The 19,759-nt window shown below is 34.8% G+C and overlaps 1 non-coding gene and 1 pseudogene across 1 annotated transcript; one reads left to right on the top strand and one right to left on the bottom strand.

The window, feature by feature from the left end:
- Positions 1-8,225: 8,225 nt before the first annotated feature.
- On the top strand, positions 8,226-8,319 carry LOC125591004. The gene has a single exon (XR_007326995.1). It is a non-coding gene; the product is annotated as a small nucleolar RNA snoR31/Z110/Z27 (small nucleolar RNA).
- A 94-nt stretch (positions 8,320-8,413) lies between these two features.
- Positions 8,414-11,207, bottom strand: LOC106427551 (annotated as a pseudogene).
- Between the last annotated feature and the right edge of the window lie 8,552 nt (positions 11,208-19,759).

A 19,759-nucleotide genomic window follows, 5' to 3' on the forward strand; every position in this document is an offset into this window, starting at 1 on the left:
TACAAGGCGCTTGTCGAGAACAAGTTTCATACGAAGATAGGCACACTGTTTTCCGATAATGGGGGCGAGTATATTGCCTTACGTGCCTTCCTTGCACAGCACGGCATCACTCATCTCACCTCACCGCCTCATACACCGCAGCACAGTGGTGTCTCGGAGAGAAAACATAGACATATTGTTGAGACAGGACTCACGCTTCTCTCTACTGCATCCATACCCAAACACTATTGGACGTACACCTTCTCTGCTGCTGTATACTTAATCAACCGGTTGCCTACTCTGGTTTGTTGACCAGCAATCGCCATACCATCGACTGTTTGGCATCGCACCAAACTATGAGAAACTGCGAGTGTTTGGATGCTTGTGCTTCCCATGGTTACGGCCATACACCACACACAAACTTGAGGCTCGGTCTGTCAGGTGTGTCACTACAAAAAAATAGTAATATTGCAATAGTGGTATATTGTTGCAATTCTCTAATATATTGTTGCAAAAATGAAATTGCGAGAAAAATGTGACAAATTTTAATGTATTGCTGTTTGAATGTTGCAAATTCACATTTGTTGCATATATGTAGCAAAATTAGCAAGAAATTGAGTTGTTGCTATAATTGTCATATTATTGCAACAATGGTTTTATAACAATTCTGTTGTATTTTTGCAACTTTTTTTTGTAACTATAAATAGTGACAAATCATTGCTACATAAAATTTATAGCAAATAACATTGTAAATTTGCAATTAATTTATTTCTTGCAATGATATAGTATTAATGTAATAAGAAAAATAAAAAATGATTGTTTAAATTACAACGTATAGTTGCAACTTATACATTGTTACAAAAATTTGCTACATAAAAGATACAAAAAAAGTTGTTGTTGCAAAATTTCTTATAGATACTTTTACATTTCGTGCAAGGTGGTTGTTACGTGCCATCAATTAATATTTCAATAAAATTAGTAGACTATCAAGCTTAGCATAAATGATCATTGTGGTTTTTATATTTAATAGCAGATGCATGATTTACTTTTATAATATATATATTTAAATGATCACATTTATTCAATACAATAAAACATTTAAAAGTTCAACAACCATTCATAAAAAGAGATCAACGCTAATTTGAAAACTAGATAAATGATCCATCCATAAAAAACATCTACATTTTTTCAAACTCCTCACTAATTAGCTTTTTCCGTTCATCCACAAATGATCCATGTGATTTCTTGTGTGTCTCCCGAAAACATAAATGTAAGATGCATATCCATTCTTTTCCTTCTACAAAATAAAAATTAATCTGAAAAAAATGACAAAGTCAAAGATAACACTTAAAGCAAAACTGATTAAAAAGAAGTAAAACACAAAAACATACTGGAGATGAATAAGCTTACGAAGAACTATTGTGTACAGAAGTGTAGAGTTATTAAAAAGCACACATATGGTCTCTATATAGATATATGAAAACAATAAAATCTGAACGTATCTTGATATTAGATATTTTCTTATCGTTTAATATCATATTATCTCAACAAACTAATGGGATCAAAATATAAGATGGGAACAACAGATAACAAAAAAAGGAATCTAAAGTTTATTACTAGTAGATTCTTTTTGTGTCCCTTAACCAAAAAAACAAACAACTCTTTACACAACTAATTTTATTCACGTTGGGACTGATGATGTGCATTTTGATATTAGTTAGTAGAAAATTTCCATTTTTAAAAACTTAAACTTAATACTATAAATGATCGTAGTTTCTTCAATTCCAAGCAACATATACGTCTTGGATAATGTGGTCGAACATCAACTAAATTGCCTACTCAATAGAACTTTTTCTGGTTGGATTTAATCTAACAACCGATTCATGTTTGAGCTCTTACATATTCAGGACATAGTAAAATAATGAAGTGAAATCCTCAAGATCTAAGGTATTAAATTTCCATAAGTATATTTTCTAAAGTTCCATTGTGTACAACAAACTTGTGTTCAATCAATTTAGGGACTAGGGGTTATAAGTTCTCGGCACATAATCAATATGACTAGTCATTAGCGTTGCCAAATATAAACTTTGAAGATCATTTACTTCATTATCTTCTTTGTTAAAATAGTACTTCGTCTAATCAAACAATCCTAATTAACACTTATTAATATACTATACTATATTAGTTATTTTATAAATTATTTTTGAAAAATATGTAAATTAATTTTTCATCTAATTTCTTTTTTGAATAGAACTAAATCACACCATACTAGACCAAAACAAAATAAAATTCATAACATAAAACTTTTTACAAAATCTCAAGAATCGGAAACCTTTAAAATATAGTGTACATTTTTAATGTCACGTTTTTGTCACGTATTGTTTATATATTTTTAAGGAACATATGACTAATGTCACGTTTTTGTCACGTATTGTTTATATTTTTTTTTTTTGCAATTTAGCAATGGTTTTTAAACTGTTGAATGTTTCTTGCAAAATTTGGGAGATATTTTTTTACGTTGCAAAATGTTGCAATTTAGTAATGAAAACCTGCAACATATATTTTGGTTGTATTTTTGCAATAAAATTGTAATGAAATAGGAACGAATATTCATCATTGCAAATATATTGCAATAATCATGGAAATTTTTTAACATAAATGAAGGTTGCAATTTGTTTGTTGCAATATTGCTAATTTCTTGTAGTGTGTGTTTCTTGGGTATTCACAAACCCAAAGTGCATACTACTGCCTTGCTGCTACAACTGGTCGTATATACACATCGAGACATATTCAATTTGACGAGAATGTGTTTCCATTCCCGATGCTAGTGTTTTCTTCACTCTCTGCACAAGAAGAACCGACTCCTGTGACTATCTCTACGTTTATTCCAGTCACAGAACTGCCTTCGCCTCTTCAGGGACACCCGAGCTTGAGCCTTCACCAGCCTCAGCCGTCGATTCCGCCAACGACATTGCCATCTCAGGTATTGCCTCCTAACTCTTCTTCTCCAACTTCTACTCCTCCCCCTGAGCCCACTGCTCATTCTGAAAATGAGCCTCAACCCTCGGCTCAGCACAACCCTGTAACAATAGAGCCCACTGCTCAACAACAAAATGAGTCGCAATCCACGACTCAGACAAACCCACTTTTAAACACGACTCCAACCCTACCTGCCCAGCCTCATCAACCTATTTTACCACAAAATCCTACACAAGAAAAACAACCACAAAATATCCATAAAATGCAAACCAGGGCCAAAAATAAAATCTCTAAAACAACTCAAAAACTAACTCTATCAGTTGCAGGTCACAAAAGTATGGACATTGCTCCCACAACAATAGCTCAAGCCTTGAAAGATGACGAGTGGAGAGGTGCCGCCAATGCTGAGTTCGACGCACATATCAAAAATCACACGTGGGATCTTGAGCCGAACACGCATGAGCACAACATAATTGGATGTCGATGGTTGTTCACAACAAAATATCTACCAGATGGAAGAAAACGATCTCGCAAAGGCCGTCTCGTCGCGAAAGGATACACTCAGCAACATGGGATTGACTACTCCGAGACTTTCAGCCCGGTTATCAAGTCAACCACAATTTGTCTTGTTCTGGATATAGCTGTTACAAAGTCATGGCCTATCAAGCAATTAGACGTCAACAATGCATTTCTCCAGGGCGAGCTTACGGAACTTGTATACATGATGCAACCGCATGGGTTCGTTGATAAAGACAGGCCCAACCATGTATGCCGTCTTCGCAAACCAATCTACGGCTTAAAGCAAGCACCTCGGTCTTGGTACTTGTCGCTTAAGCAACACCTCCTCAGCATTGGCTTCGTCAACTACATGGCGGATGCGTCTCTATTTGTGCACTCACGCGGTTCAAACATTACTTATGTGCTTTTATATGTAGATGATATACTGGTCACCGACAACGACTCGACATTGGTCTCTCAAGTACTCGCCGCCTTTGCTGATCGCTTCTCCATAAAAGACCTGGTTGATCTTCACTACTTTCTTGGCATCGAGGCGACTTGCACACCTCGCGGTCTACACTTAATGCAGCGCAAATACATCACTGACTTGCTACACAAGAATAATATGACTGATGCGAAGCCGGTCTCTACACCAATGCAAACAACACCGAAACTAACACTAGGCAGTGGCGCTCCACTTCAAGATGGCTCTCAGTACCGATCTCTCGTTCGAAGCTTTCAATACCTCGCATTCACAAGACCTGACATCTCCTATGCTGTTAACCGCCTCTCCCAGTTCATGCACAAGCCCACTGTTGATCACTGGCAAGCGGCAAAGTGCGTGCTTCGATACCTCGCGGGAACCAGCTCCCATGGCATCTTCATTCACAAGAACTCCTCCTTCTTGCTCCACGCCTTTTCTGATGCGGATTGGGCGGGAGACACAGATGACTTTGTGTCTACAAACGGCTATATTATCTACCTCGGTAAGAACCCGGTTTGTTGGTCCTCCAAGAAGCAAACAGGCGTCGCTCGGTCATCCACTGAAGCGGAATACCGCGCGGTTGCCAACACAGCGTCTGAGGTAACTTGGCTTTGTTCCCTCCTGTCGGAACTTCATCTTCAGCTATCAGTTCCTCCAGTGATCTATTGTGACAATATTGGCGCAACATACCTCTGTGCAAACCCCATTTTTCACTCTAGAATAAAGCACATTGTCTTGGATTATCACTTTACAAGAAACATGATACAAGCAGGTCAGTTACGAGTACAACATGCATATCCACAAGGGATCAACTTGCCGATACACTGACCAAACCACTACCGCGATCACATTTTCAGATTACTAGTTCCCAGATTAGAGTGATCCAACTCCCTCCATCTTGAGGGGGCGTATAGAAAATATATGTAAATATCATAAGCTAGTGGGGGGCGTATAGAAGATATATGTAAATATCATAAGCTAGTGGGTTAATCATGTAATTAGTAGTACTTAGTTTACCCTAGTTGTACATGTATATAAAGAGTTTACTCATCTAATAATAAGATATCTTTCCTATAGTTCTATAGAGGAAGACATATTACAGTTCAGTGGACTATACTTGTATCCAAACAGGATTTAAAATTTTTAGTTTTCAATAGAACTAGAGCTTGATTCGTGCATCCGCACGGATATCGGTTTTTATGTTTCTTATACATTAATATTTGTATTTCATGATTAGTGTTATATATTAGATGTTTCGCCGTATAACTAATTGTATTCAAATGATCCGAACCGAATCAGGTAATATGGTTATATTGTTACAAATATCTGAACTCGTTTCATGGTTATTTGGATATTTTTAGGTTCATATACATGAGAATCAAATTCATCCAGATCTGGGAGGGCCTGACTCGAAACCCACCCAAAAATTTATGATACCAGCGTAATGTCAAAACCCAAAAAACCATATAGCCGAAAGAAACCGTATCTGAATGTTCATGTCTAACTGATTATGTAAATAAAAAAACTCTTTGTTAAATATTTTGAATTCTTGTCACGAGCAAATTCGTTTAAAGTTGTCGAATTATTATGGTTAACATGTGAAACAAATGCTAACGAATTATTATGATAAAAATAATTAATGAAGTAAATAAGAAGAGTGAAAAAATAAATGTAAAAAAATATAATAAAACACTTTAAAATAGATAATTTATGTTTTGTTCTTCTGTAATAAATATTGTCAAATTATTTAGAAAAAATAATAAATGAAGTGGTTAGAATGTATTAAAAAAGAAAACTAAAGTTGTATGAAAATACTGAAATTTAAATTTAGGAAAGTAATAGAATACTAGATTTTGACCCGCACTTAAAAGTGTGGGTTTGTTTTTTCACCTATTCAATATTGTTTGAAAAACTACCTTTATCTTTTGTTTCAAATCTTAAAACTTTATGTTTTTTTCAAAAAAAATCAAAGTCTGGTATTTGTTCGAAATAGATTTAAAGTTTATATGTGTGATTTAATAGTATATATGTTCTATACTGAAGAACAATGTGTTTTCATTATTGAAATGTAGTAACGATATGAGTTGTTGATTTTAAATTAAAAATGAGTTTCTATTGTCACATATTCGTATCATAGTTCTAACCATCAATATATACTATTTTTATCTATATTCAATTTAAAAGGTACTACTTTTTTTACCCGTTTTCAAAGCACGAGTATCTTTTTTGTTGACAATCTTGGTAAAATTTGCATAAATTTATAAAATTTTATTAGAAAAAAATAATTTAAGAGTTGTCTATTATGATGTTTGAATTTTAAGAAGCGTTTCCTATCCAACTCGGGGCCGTGGTCTAACAGTAGACCCGGAACCCTATATATAATTTGGTTAGGATTTAAAAAAAAATCATTAATTAAAAATCTGATATAATCCGGTAAAAACCCCAAGAACCCACTATTATTTGAGGTAGTCTTTATAAAAAAGATTTGAATCTAACAAAATTTAAATGAAACAAACCTATGGTCTCAAATAAATTAATTTGATTTCTTAAAAAAATGATATATCATGTGGTCGAATTCGATATATATGATCCTGATGGGTTATAGTCATATTATTGTAGTACAGTGTTATACTATAATTTTGAGTAATTATATTTTAAATAATAACATATGTGGCTAAAAAAAAATTTCTACTGATTTGTATATAATAAAAGTATTGTTTAATTTTGTTCCCCATCATCAAAACTTTCTTATATGACATTTTGAATAATTACTAATAACATTTTAATGTTGCAGTTCTAATTAAAGTTGGTTGTTCGTCTTTATTATTTGCAGGTGGAAGAAAAGAGCAATTCATGATTTGACTATACCAGTTCGATGGGTTCTTAGACCAGGATTATCGGGAGGGGAATGGGGTTTTTAGTGGGGTTTTTAGGTGGGGGGGCACAGAAAAGGAAAAAATCGGTCACAAGGAAGCCAAAATAAAGACCGCCGTTTGGTGAGTTTTTTAACTGTTTGCGGGCCACACTGATACGTGACGGCCCGCAATTAGTTGGTATTTAATTTTTTTTTTTTTTTTTTACTCAGACAAAAAAATAAAATAAAAAAATAAAAAAAAATAAAAAAAAAAACCCCATGTGGGGTTTCAGCGTTAATGGTGCTCTTATGCATGAATCGAAGTAGATATGTCAACTTTATTTAATCAAATAGTGTTTTATCATAGTTGGAATCGTAAAGTTTGTAATCACTAATTTAATAACGCTTCAAAATATGAATCGTAGATAATAGACATTATTATTAGGATATTTTTTGAAAATATCCTAATAACATTTTAATGATTTGTATATAATAAAAGTATTGTTTAATTTTGTTCCCCATCATCAAAACTTTCTTATATGATATTTTGAATAATTACTAATAACATTTTAATGTTGCAGTTCTAAAGTCGGTTGTTCGTCTTTATTATTTGCAGGTGGAAGAAAAGAGCAATTCATGATTTGACTATATCAGTTCGATGGGTTCTTATGGATGAATCGAAGTAGATATGTCAACTTTATTTAATAAAATATTGTTTTATCATATTTGGAATCGTAAAGTTTGTAATTATTAATTTAATAACGCTTCAAAATATGAATCTTAGATAATAGACATTATTATTAGGATATTTTTTAAAAATAATGGTGTCCACAAAAATAGGATAATAAACAATAGGATAAGAGAAAAATAGAAAACATGACATATTAATAATTTAGATATATCTAGTTTAATTTGTAGGTTAAAAATGAATAGGTCCACCAACCTTGTTTAAGTAGATTTTTAAGGATTCTTTCCCTTTTTAACAGTATAATATTGATATATAAAATCTAGGGTTTCTTTTCTTTCTCTTATAAGTTATAAATAGGTGAAATAGCTAATCCTCCGCTCTATCTCCTAATAAGATGCCAATATTCAATCCTTCTCCGATTATTCGTCCTGTTTATCAATTCGTTGTCCCCCCCCCACACGGATTACTGTGTTTTAATCGATTTTATCTGAAGTGATGGAAGTTTCTTAGATTCTTCTTATTCCTGTATTTTGTTTTCAATTTAAATTTTCCCGTTTGCCTTTTCAATTTTGGTAAGAAATAGTAAGATTTTTTTTTTAAGTATCAGTGAAAGATGGAGAAATATGAAAATAATTCTGATTCTAATCAGAAAATATGATGATGATAATATTTCTTTGGAGAATAATTCTGATTCTAATCAGAAAATAATTATTATCATCATATTTCTTTTTTTTTTTTTAAGTTGGAGAAATATGATGATAATATTCAGAAAATATCTTAGGACACCTTCTGACACAGTTTCTGTGTATGAGAATGATTTGTAATTCTGATTCTCCAATTGATCATCTTTCAAATCTTATCTAATTAATCTATCTTGATAACTTCATATCTTTATCAGATGATAAGTGATACTGTATAATAACGAAGGAAATGCAAACATATGTGTATGTATGTACACATCTCTATAATATATGAAGAAATGTACATACGTGTATGTACTAATGTACAGAAAGACCAAACTCTATGATGAGTTTGTACAAATGTTCTATGTAATCACAGAGCTGAGCTTTTTTAAAATAAATCTCTAGTACAAACTTTTTCAAAATCTAGGAAGGAACCAGACAAAAGCTCATCAGTCTCTTTTTGGAACAACAAGACTCGAACTGATTTTCTGGTTTTGTCCTTTTGAGACGCATGATTCAGTTTCTTGATTGTTTTGCCCTGTCTGGTGAACTCCTGGAGCTTCCGGTCATGTTCTTCCAGCATTTGATCCATTTTGCTTGGTTGAGCCAGCAATGGACCCGACATGTACATTTTATTGTAAACAAAACACAGAAAGAGAGATATATAAACTACAAAGTAAAATAAAAAGACAGATTCTTGTCGGCAAAAAGTAAAGGAAACAAGAAATCTCTGAGATTAACTTACCCAAGATGGGTCATTTGGGATTTTGATTTTCCTCTTACTACTATCCATTGTGTCAGTTCTGTTGAATGCTCTCAAATTCTTCTACACGTGAACCTCTTTGTCCTCCTGAGTTGCCTCTGCTTGAAGGTATTCTAGAAGCTGCATTCCTGTTTTTCATCAATCGGACCTGAGTAAGAGACTCTTCCACTTGTGGCATTGTTGCTGGTCATGTCTTTTGTGATCTGCATTTGTCTTGTTGAATGACCCGGAACACATCTTCTTAGATAAGGATTCTGTATTGGGCAAACAAGTTTTTTTTTTCTGGTTCAAGTTAATATTCTGATGGAACACCAAACCATAGCAGATCAAGCCTCTTTGTTACCTCCGTAGCCGCTGCGAGTGACGGATTAGCTTTTACCGGGGGGATAAGTTTTCTTTCGTGTGATCTTCTTGTCAGAGAGTCTTGTTTCTCCTGTGGGCGTCGTTGTTGCCTCTTAGCTTCATCTCGGAGTTTAGCATCAATCTCTTTGATTGGAGAATACTTTGGTAGAGAAGATGGATCACAAGCAAACGGCTCTGTGCTGAAGTACTGGTCCACAATAACTATATAATATCAAAATCACACAAAAGTAAAAGATAGTAGTATCTAACATAAAGTTAAAACCAAGCACCTCACTCTCAAGAGCTATAGCTGCAGAGCCTCTCTGCTCAGGATCTATGGAGAGTAAAGCCTCCAAAAGCGAAAGCACATTCGTAGGCAAGTCCTTAAACATCTCTGCTACATGTCGTCCGTAAGGAAGGGAAGGTCTAAACGCAGCTGAAGGTGGTAGCTTCAGTTTCCTCCAGTAATCTTCAGTTGGTGAACCACACAGCTTGAATATTTTATGCAGTTGCTCCACCTAGAAAACAAGAAGTTGAGTTTCTAGATGGATTCAAGATTGTAATATGAAGCTCAGTTTTCCCAGGGAGGATGGGTTTCCCGGAATATAGTTCGCCTAAGATACATCCTGCGCTCCACAAATCAACACCAACACCGTAATGACAAGCCCCGAGAAGAAGCTCTGGTGGTCGATACCAAAGAGTCACAACACGGCTAGTCAATGGAACACTGTTCCGCGGGTCGAAGAACGTTGCCAACCCGAAATCAGCAATCTTCAAGACTCCGTTACTATCAATCAGTAGATTTGATCCCTTTAAATCACGATGCAGAACGCCACGACTGTGACAATGATGAAGACCGCTTAGTAGCTGTTTCATGTAACATTTTACCTAAAGAAGAAGAACCTGTTGAGAGTTGTGATATAGTAAGACAAAAAGGGTGATCAAGGTAAGTAGTTAAGTACCTGAGGCTGAGAGAACTTGATACCGGGAATGGAAGCAAGTCCGAGGAGATCATGATCCATGTACTAGAAAACCAAGTAAAGAGAAGACGAAACAGAGCCTTGTAACTTAAGTACATTGGGATGATCAAGCTTTCTCATGACAATGATCTCTCTAGCCATAAACTTTAACGCTTTCTAAATCGGTAAGATCAAACCGGACTCTTTTTAAGTGCAACGATCTTGTTGTTGTTGAGAAGATCACGAGACTGCTATAAGTACCTTGACCAATCTGCAATCCAAAGACAAACAAGAATGAGACTGAATCATATAATAATAATATCTGAAAAAAGAGTAACTTACTTTGTCAAGTTTCTCAAAGGAGATAGCACGTCGTGGAGTCCAACCCACAAGAGCTTCACCCGCCACTGAGACTTGCCAAGCAGGCCACTTGAACATCAGGCTCTCTCTTTAGTTCCTTTTCTTCGTCGTCTGTATCACCAATCTCTGGAATCTCCGGATGTTTCTCAGAAAACCTAGCTGAACTGAACGATTCGGGTTCGATCAACCGAACTTTGGCGTCTCTGTATTTCGATTTATCTTGCTGCTCGTCTTTGCTCTGGCTCGACGAATTGATTCTCGAAGAACGCTTCTCCGATGATGATTGATGATGAAGATTGTTTCTCTTTGGAGACTTCTTCTTAGAGATTATGCAACCCATGAGAGGTGGTTCTTGAAACAGAGACGTATCAACTCCAAACTTCAATCAATCTTACCATCGACTCAAACCCGAAAACCCTCAACACCACTCCGAAAACAATAATCTCATGTTCAAAAATCAATCCAAAGAGAGGAAAGAAACCAACTTTGTTAGTAGAAATAGAATCGGAAATTGAGCTTGGAGAATTCAGAGCAAAGTAAAAGACTTTATATTGAGAGGTGGCGAGATTTTTTTTTTTTTTTTTTTTTTTTGTGTATCATTTGACCGAAGAAACACTTGCATCTTCACAGAGACAGATATATGTATATAAATATTGTATACATACCAAAATACATATCTACGTGGGCAATTTTCCTAGATAAACGTTTTCAAGTTTTTTTCACAAAAAATAAAAATAAAATAACCAAAATATTTTATTTAAAAAAAATTCTTTAGGATAGTATTTTTAATTTTTTGTCACAAAAATAACACTCAAACAAGAAAATAAGCAAAATAAGTTTTATTAAAATATAAAAATGATTAATCTAGACTTAAGATTTAGAGTTAAATGGTGGAATTTTGGGAATAGAGTTTTAAATTAAAAACATAAAAAACAAATATTGAAATTTTCAAAATAAAAAGATGCTATTTTGGTCATTTTCTTCCTTAAGAGCTATTTTTGTGACAAAAACTTAAAAATAACTATTTGAGAGAATTGCCCTTCATTTAATAGGTAAAAAGATCTTAATACCCTATATATATAAATTAAAAATAAATAGTTTTTATAGTTTTAGATTATATGTTTTCAACTTCGAACTTTTTTCTAAATTTCTTTTTTTTTTTGAATTTCTTTTTATATTTTTTCAGATTTTCTTTTTGTAATTTGAAAATTCTTTTTGAAACTATTTTTCAAAATTTTAGTATTTATTTTTTATTTCATAAAATTTTAAAACTCAATCTCAAATCTCTACATCTTAACTCTAAACCCTAAGGTTTATATTATTTAACCCTAGAGGTATAAGTATATATTTACCTCTTTAATGAAACATTTTGGTCATTTTGATCTTTAGAGTCTATATTTGTGACAAAAACTTTTTTACTGATATTCTAGAGTATTTCTCAAATACTTTTTTTTTTGGCGACGCCCATCTTCTAAGATCAAGTGGTAGGCGGGTCTGAGTCGTTCCGAAGAGACGCTCTGTCCGGCTGAGTCTGATCTATATGGAAAAAAAGTACCACTACATCTCGCCTCCTTATCGAGAGAATCTGCACGCAAATTCCTAGTCATGGGTATGCGGATCCTATATATACATTTTTATATATATTCAAACAGCTAAGCTAACACAAACGGTCTCAGTCAACGGAGAGAGATAATTTTTCCTCTCACTTTTTTCTTTGTTAAAGTAAAAAAATTTAATGATAAAACTAGGCATGGCCATTCAGGTCTTCGGGTCGGATTCGGATCGGATCTTGCAGATTCGGGTCCTTCGGGTCTAAGAGTTTCGATAGGGTAATTTGAAATTTTTGGTTTTGGGTCGGTTCGGGTCTTGTCGGGTCCGGATCGGTTCTAGATTATAGGAACCGATAATACCTGAAATTTTTCAGTTCTTACAATTTTTTGGTCGGGTTTTGGGTTTTTAGGTCGGTTTTAAGGTTTTCGAGTCAATTTAAGGGTTTTCGGATCGAATTTTTTGTGTTTTCGGTTCGGGGCTACCGTATTCGGGTCCAAATTGCCATGTTTGCCCGAGATATTACCATGTAATAAGAACCTGCGATGCTTACATACTTGCAATATGTCAAATTTTCATACTTTATAAAAACAATATCTTTACTAGCAGTTTCAGAACATAATTGACTAAACACAAGTTTTAACATAAATTGTAGATACAAGTCATAAGTAGACATAAAAAGTTTAAAACTGATCAAGTACAAATTCAAAAACATAAAAACTAGGCAACCAGAAGGCAAACACAACAACAACAAAATGATACTCAGTCTCCAACTCTCAATAATCAGTATGTTTATGAGCCGCATGTAGCAACATTCAAGCGTGAAACACATGTTCAAACTCTGAAAAACAAAAACAGTGAAGGTCATCAAAGTGTAAACCAAACTAAAAAATATAATGATAATGGACATAAAGATTAAAGAGATTAGAAACCAGAAATTATATCTCTCATAAGAGCATCTTCCTCTTCTATCAACTTAAGCATTTGTTCCTTTCATGCGATTCCTTTTCCTTTGAGTTTAATCTCATATTTGAGCCAATGCTCCGTGCACATCAATACTTCTATCATATAATGCGTCAAGCAGCTTCTGCTTGGGTCTAAAATTCGGCCACTGGTGCTGAAGGATGGCTCAGATGCAATAGAACTCACTTGCATTGCAAGTACATCCCTAGCTAACAGCGATAGAACTGGATACTTTGCACTATTAACCCTCCAGAAAGAGAGTACATCATACTCTGAACCACATATAAGGTTTGGAATCTCCACATTCTCTTTTAGATACATATCCAACTCACTTGTTTTTTTTCCTGAAATCTTGTTTCTTGAATAAGCTCTTAGTAGATGTCATTCATGCTCTCATAGGCAAGCCCGTTACCAAATATTGTCCTCTGAGATACTTCATCTCCTAACTGATCATGTGAGTGAGATTGAGATTGAGAAGATGGTCCTTGAGACTGACTATGGAATGATGAAACCGAACCACCAGCAGTGCCACTGCCATTGTTGTACTGATCAAACAAATTCCTCAAAATGTCCTCGACTTCATCTTTCAAATGAGTAACCTCAAGCGAGCCTTCTCCATACAACTTCTCAAATATCTTTGTGGTAACCTTCTTTCTTCTTGGTTGGGTCAAGAACACCAGCGATAATGACAAATTTATTCATCTTCTCAGGATTTGTCCCAAATGGATTCCAATACTTGCCTAGCTTCCCTAACATGTTTGCTGCCTTAGACCTTAAACTTTCATCTGGACCAGCAGCAGTGCTTAAAGCACCAATGTTCCTTGTTACTGTGACGATCGCATGATACAACTTATGTGCAATAACATAATTTGTTGCAGACAGAACCAAAATAGCTTTGTATAAAATAATTAAGAACTGGACTAACCTATCAACTGCTTCCCAATCATCTTTACTTGGTGGCCCAACTCATTTTTTTTCACCCATAATTTCATAGAAGTAGTCGTTGTAGGGCTTGTCCTCATCTTCCATCTTCTCAAAGCCACCTTGAACTTCATTGCTTGTTCTAGCATAAAATAGGTGGAATTCCACCTAGTTCTCACATCTAAAGGTAAGCTTCCTCTCTGAATTCGTCCTGACTCTACTTGTCGCTCAAAAGAAATCTGCCTCGGTGTTGAAACCTCACAAAATAAATGGCATTATGAATGGCATTGACACTGCTCTCTATCTCCAGCAAACTTTCTTTAACAATCAGATTGAGAATGTGAGTAGCACACCTAAAATGCAGAAACTTTCCATCTAGAACCAGTGCATCATCCCCATTTTTTTAATGAAAGCTTCCTTAAACTTTCTCAATGCTGAACTATTTGATGTGGCATTATCTACGGTTATGCCATACAGTCTTTTGATATCCCATTCCTCTAAGCATTCAAGAAGTACCTTAGATATTGTTAATCCTTTGTGATTCATACACATTCTTGAATCCAATGATGGCTTCCTCAATTGCCATGAGCTGTCTATAAAATAAGCAGTAATCACCATATAACTAGAACCAGTATGAGGAGCAAGCCAGATATCAGTCATTAGTGAAAGCCGTTGCTTGTTCTCGTTAAGAATCTTCTTCATTGCCTCTTTCTTTTTCACAAAGGTCTCAACAAGATCTCGGGTTCCTGTTCTTATAGAATTAGGAACATAGAGCTTAGTCCTGCTGCAGAAATTCCTCCAAGCTACGCTCTCTACCCAAGATAAAGCTAACTCTCCCAAAACCATCATCTCATTTGTCTCTTCTTTGAAGATAGATTCAGATACTTTGCACACTCTCATATTACCATCTTCACCCTCTAAAGCACCTTGATTATTGTCTTTGTTCACAGCAAGCCATGCTTGGTAACAATTGCAGAAAAGATTCAAATGTTTCTTCAAGCTTGTTGTTCCTGATTTTGTTGCACATGCCATCTCTTTCCCACAATAGTGGCAGATGGCTCTATCATTTTCTTCTTTCTTTCTAGTAAAGTACTCTCATACCTTTGACGTCTTCTTCTTTTCTGACCGTGAACCACTTCCGCCTTCTGTTTTCTTACGTTTTGCTTTGTTACAAGAGATTGGAGTCTGAACTTCATCTGCTGATTTATCTAAATCTGAACCATCATCACAAGACACCATCTGCATTATAGACAAGACTGTTGGAACTCGTTTTTGACAAAGTGGTGTGGACCAATTTTTCGATAAGTTTTTCGACGGAGACGTCTGTCGGAAAGACTGGAATCTGGGCACAATGCAATCTTCACCATGAACATTATGAATTAGTGTATTTACTTGTCAAAATTGGAGTTGTGTTGAATGAGAAATGAAGGTCCAAAGTTCGTGACATGCAAAGCTTGTAAAGCTTTAAATTTGGCTAAATATATAACAATTAGCAAATTGATCACTTTGGATATTTGAGTTTGCATTTGAAATTGATTTTGTTAATTGGGCAATATGTCAATTAACTTAACCTTTCAAATTTTATTTATGAAAATATTTTATGTTTTATTTGAACATAAAAAATGAAAAACCCATACAGAGTATTATATTGGTTTTGAATTGATTTGGTCAAAGCCAATTACTACTTGTCAAACGTGAGTAATGGAGAATCAATTATATTATTGCACTTAATAGCAATATATACGTTTGGTTTCATTCATGGCTACGTAACAATTCTTTAACTTTTTGAAGTTAAATAGAAACATGTGAAAGCTCATTCATAGGAACATATTGAAAACAAAATCATTTGATCAACAATTCCTCATATTTTCTTCTTTCTCTTAAATTTTCTTTCGATTCTGAGAGTATACACAAAACTAGTTTCGCCAGGTTTCTGATAGAGTGACGCAAATCAGAAGATTTTTTTGCAGTTGTATCCTGAGACTCATTACGTTATCGAACCGTCGCACTACGGGACGTATTTTGAGTTAAGGAAAGAGATAATATCTCGACTCTGCAGTTGTATCATCCTTTTCTTAATCTTTGGTATAATCTTATCAATTTTATTCTTTACAATAGTCAGTTCTCCGTAGTTTATATAATACGGTTCTATCAGCCAACATTAAGAAAGAATGATGATAAACACAACAACAAGAACATTAACTACTTATAAACACATGTACACAAAGAATCAATCAAGGAAAGAAGCTCAGGTTTAATCATTATCAAACCCGAGTTCACTTTGGATTAAACCTTAAACAAGAAAGAAACGCTTCAAAAGAAAGATCAGAGGAACACAACAATCGAACTCGGATTAAAACAAAACCATAAACAAGAATAAAGAGTCAAAAACAGATTAATCCAAAAACATAAACAAGATTCAAATCAAAAGTTCGAGACTTATCCTAGTTTGATCTGTAGACAAATCTTTCGCTGATGAAGAAATGGCTAGGGTTAGGGGTTTTTGATGAAGAACTTGATTCTGATGAGATTCCAGTTTGACGATGTTTGATTTCGGATTTACAGTTTATAAATCGAAAAAATCGTCGATTCAATTTTGGGGAGTGGAACCGATTAAGGAAAGTAGGAATATAATGGTGCATCGGAGAAGTGAATAGATCTAGGCTGGTTAGTTAGTTTAGGGTACGTTTCGGGTCTAATAATACCCTATCGGCTATAGGGTAGGTTTCGGGTCTGGTCGTCGACCCGCGGGTCCTAAGAAGTAAGACCCAAGAGGGTAATATGGCTATACCCGAACTGACCCAAACCGGATTTTTCGGATCGGTTCCGGTTTGGATTGTCGGGTCCGGGTAAAATGCCCAGGCCTAGATAAAACTCTCAATTTTTGTTATCTTAAGAAATATCTCAATTCTTTTTATTTTTTAACAGTTCAGCTTGCCGTTAACATTTGTCATTCTTTGAATACAGTGTTTGACTTAGACTGATTGTTGATTTTTGAAATGGAATGATGTGGAATGACTTACTCCATTAATTTCAAAAAAAAATTCACCACTAAAAATAAATAGAATTGAATACTCATTCTATCAATTCCACAGATACATAAATAAAATACAAAGAGAATCTATACTATATAATAGAAAGCAATATATTTTAATTAAAAATAAATAATTAAATAAATAATTTTTTCATCAAGATAAAATTCATATACAAGTATTTTTAGATAAGATATAATTTAAACATTAATTTAAAATAATTTATTTGGCTTTTTATCTGTAAATTAATTTCGATATTCTATATATAATATTAATTCATTATAAAAAATTATTCATTAATTTCTATAAATAATATTTTGAATATTTTTGATAATTATTAGACACACTAAAATAAATAAAATTATAAAAAAAATATTTTATTAATACAATATATTATATTTTTATTTTATTTTTTTGCCAGCAACAAACAAAGATTCATGTAGAATCTGCGAACCAAACTGGTACCTCCGCATACATATGGACAACAAACGACGGTTGCTTTCGTGCACTGCATGCAAGATTGTCCGCTCTTGTGTTCTGCGTCCGTGGTATATGAATGAGCTCTGAGATGTGGAAACTGCTCTTCAATAACTTGATATCTTCCAAATAACTTGCAAATGACGGCCATTCTTCTGGTTCTGAAACCATCTTCACCAACTGAGAACAATCCGTTGCAAATGTAACCGTAAACTTTCTTAGGTTTTTCATGCATTCCATTGCCCAAATTGGTGCTTCTATCTCCGAATGAAGTGGCGAATAACTTGCACGTGTATTCCTTGCTCTCATTAAACCCTCAAACCTTCCAATGTGCTATACCACCCTTGTCATGAAAAATTATCCTGATCTTTCCATGATCTGTCCGTAAAGCACCATCTACTCAGAATTTTTGGTATTGTCGTTGCCACTGATGAGCGTGTTTGGTCGAATCCCTGGCTAAGAGAATCATGTGCCTCAGCCCAAAATAATGACACTGTTTCTGCCAATTTGAGGGCGTCTCTCGGATCAGTATCGAGATTGCTAAAAACTTTATTATTTCTTCATTTCCATAAATACCATAATATCCATGCAAAATGATGATCTTTCATCGCTGGATAAATCTTCCAAAATAAATAATCCATATTTGTAAACAGTGATAGGGTGGAGAATATTTATGGGTTTGAGGGGATTCGTGACAATACCCAAACTTGTATTGCTAGTGGACACTCAAAATATATATGGTTGATGGACTCTTCAGATGCTCAACATCTTGCATAAATTGTGTCCCCTTGCATACCTCGTGCCTTTAGATTTTTCTTTACCGCTATACATCATGATACCAATTGCCATAGAAAATGTTTCATCTTAGGTGGACAACGTACTTTCCAGCAGAAAGCTTTTAACGGAGAGACTGATGGACCGTATTCCAGCAACATTTTTTCTCTATCCAGATAAACCCGTTCTACTTGATATCCTGATTTAACTGTGTATCTCCCATTGATTGAAAAATACCATCCACCCCGATCATTTGTTAGTAAATGACTCAAAGGTAAACTTTCGATGATTTTCACGTCCTGAGGATCCACCAGAGTACGAATAACCTGTAAGTTCCATGTTCTCGATGTTTCATTGATCAGGGAATCCACTATAAGATCCGGGTATAAATTGTGTTGATTTTTATTTGATGGTCTCGGGTGAGTGGATGGAAGCCAGGAATCATTCCATACTGAGATAGATGAACTTGTTCCGATGCTTTTGATTAGTCCTTTGCTAACTAGAGATCTAGCAGAGACAATACTACGCCAGCCATAAGACAACTAGTACGATCTAATTGGTTCAAGGGTTGAAGCATTCCTGAAATACCGTCCTTTGAACACACGAGAAAATAATGTGTTCGATTTCTCTATCAGTCTCCAAAGTTGTTTCCCCAGCATAGCTATACTAAAATCTGTGAGGTCTTTAAACCCCAAACCTCCTTCAGTCTTAGAACTACAGAGTTTATCCCAAGATTTCCAATGCATGCATCTAGTATTTCCCGATGGACTCCACCAAAATTGTGCCACTGCATTTGTCAGCTTCTTCATTACTGCTTTTCGTATACGAAAACATGACATTACATGGTTTTGTAATACTGTAACCACTGATTTTATAATCACTTTCTTTCCCCCGGTGAAGAGCTTAAAAGTCCAACCATTTACTCTATTACTGAGACGATCTTGAACAAATCCAAAGACTTGCGCTTTTGAACCTCCTAAATTCTCAGGGATTCCCAAGTATGATCTCATTCCACCTAAATTCTTAATCCCTAAAACATCCCGTAATTTCTGTCTAGTGGTCTCTTCAATCTTGTGACCAAATTGAATCGATGATTTTTCAAAATTAATTTGCTGGCCCGAAACCACCTCGTAATCCTTTAAAATCCTAAGAATCGTCTTGCATTCTTCTATTCGTGCTTTGCAAAAGAAAAGACTATCATCTGCAAAGAGAAGATGAGAAATCAAAGGACAAGCCCGTGCAACCTTTATACCCGTCATCCGTTGTTCTCGCTCCGCCTTCTTAATATTTGCAACCAATGCTTCCGTACACATAATAAACATATAGGGAGATAAAGGATCTCCCTGCTGAAGTCCCATGTGTGAAATTATTTTTCCCTTCGGTTGACCATGCAGAAAAACTCTGTACTGTACCAAGGAAATGCATTCCATCATTAGTTGGACCCAATGATGATCA

Source organism: Brassica napus, chromosome C7 (assembly GCF_020379485.1).
Source record: "Brassica napus cultivar Da-Ae chromosome C7, Da-Ae, whole genome shotgun sequence".
NCBI lineage: Eukaryota > Viridiplantae > Streptophyta > Magnoliopsida > Brassicales > Brassicaceae > Brassica > Brassica napus.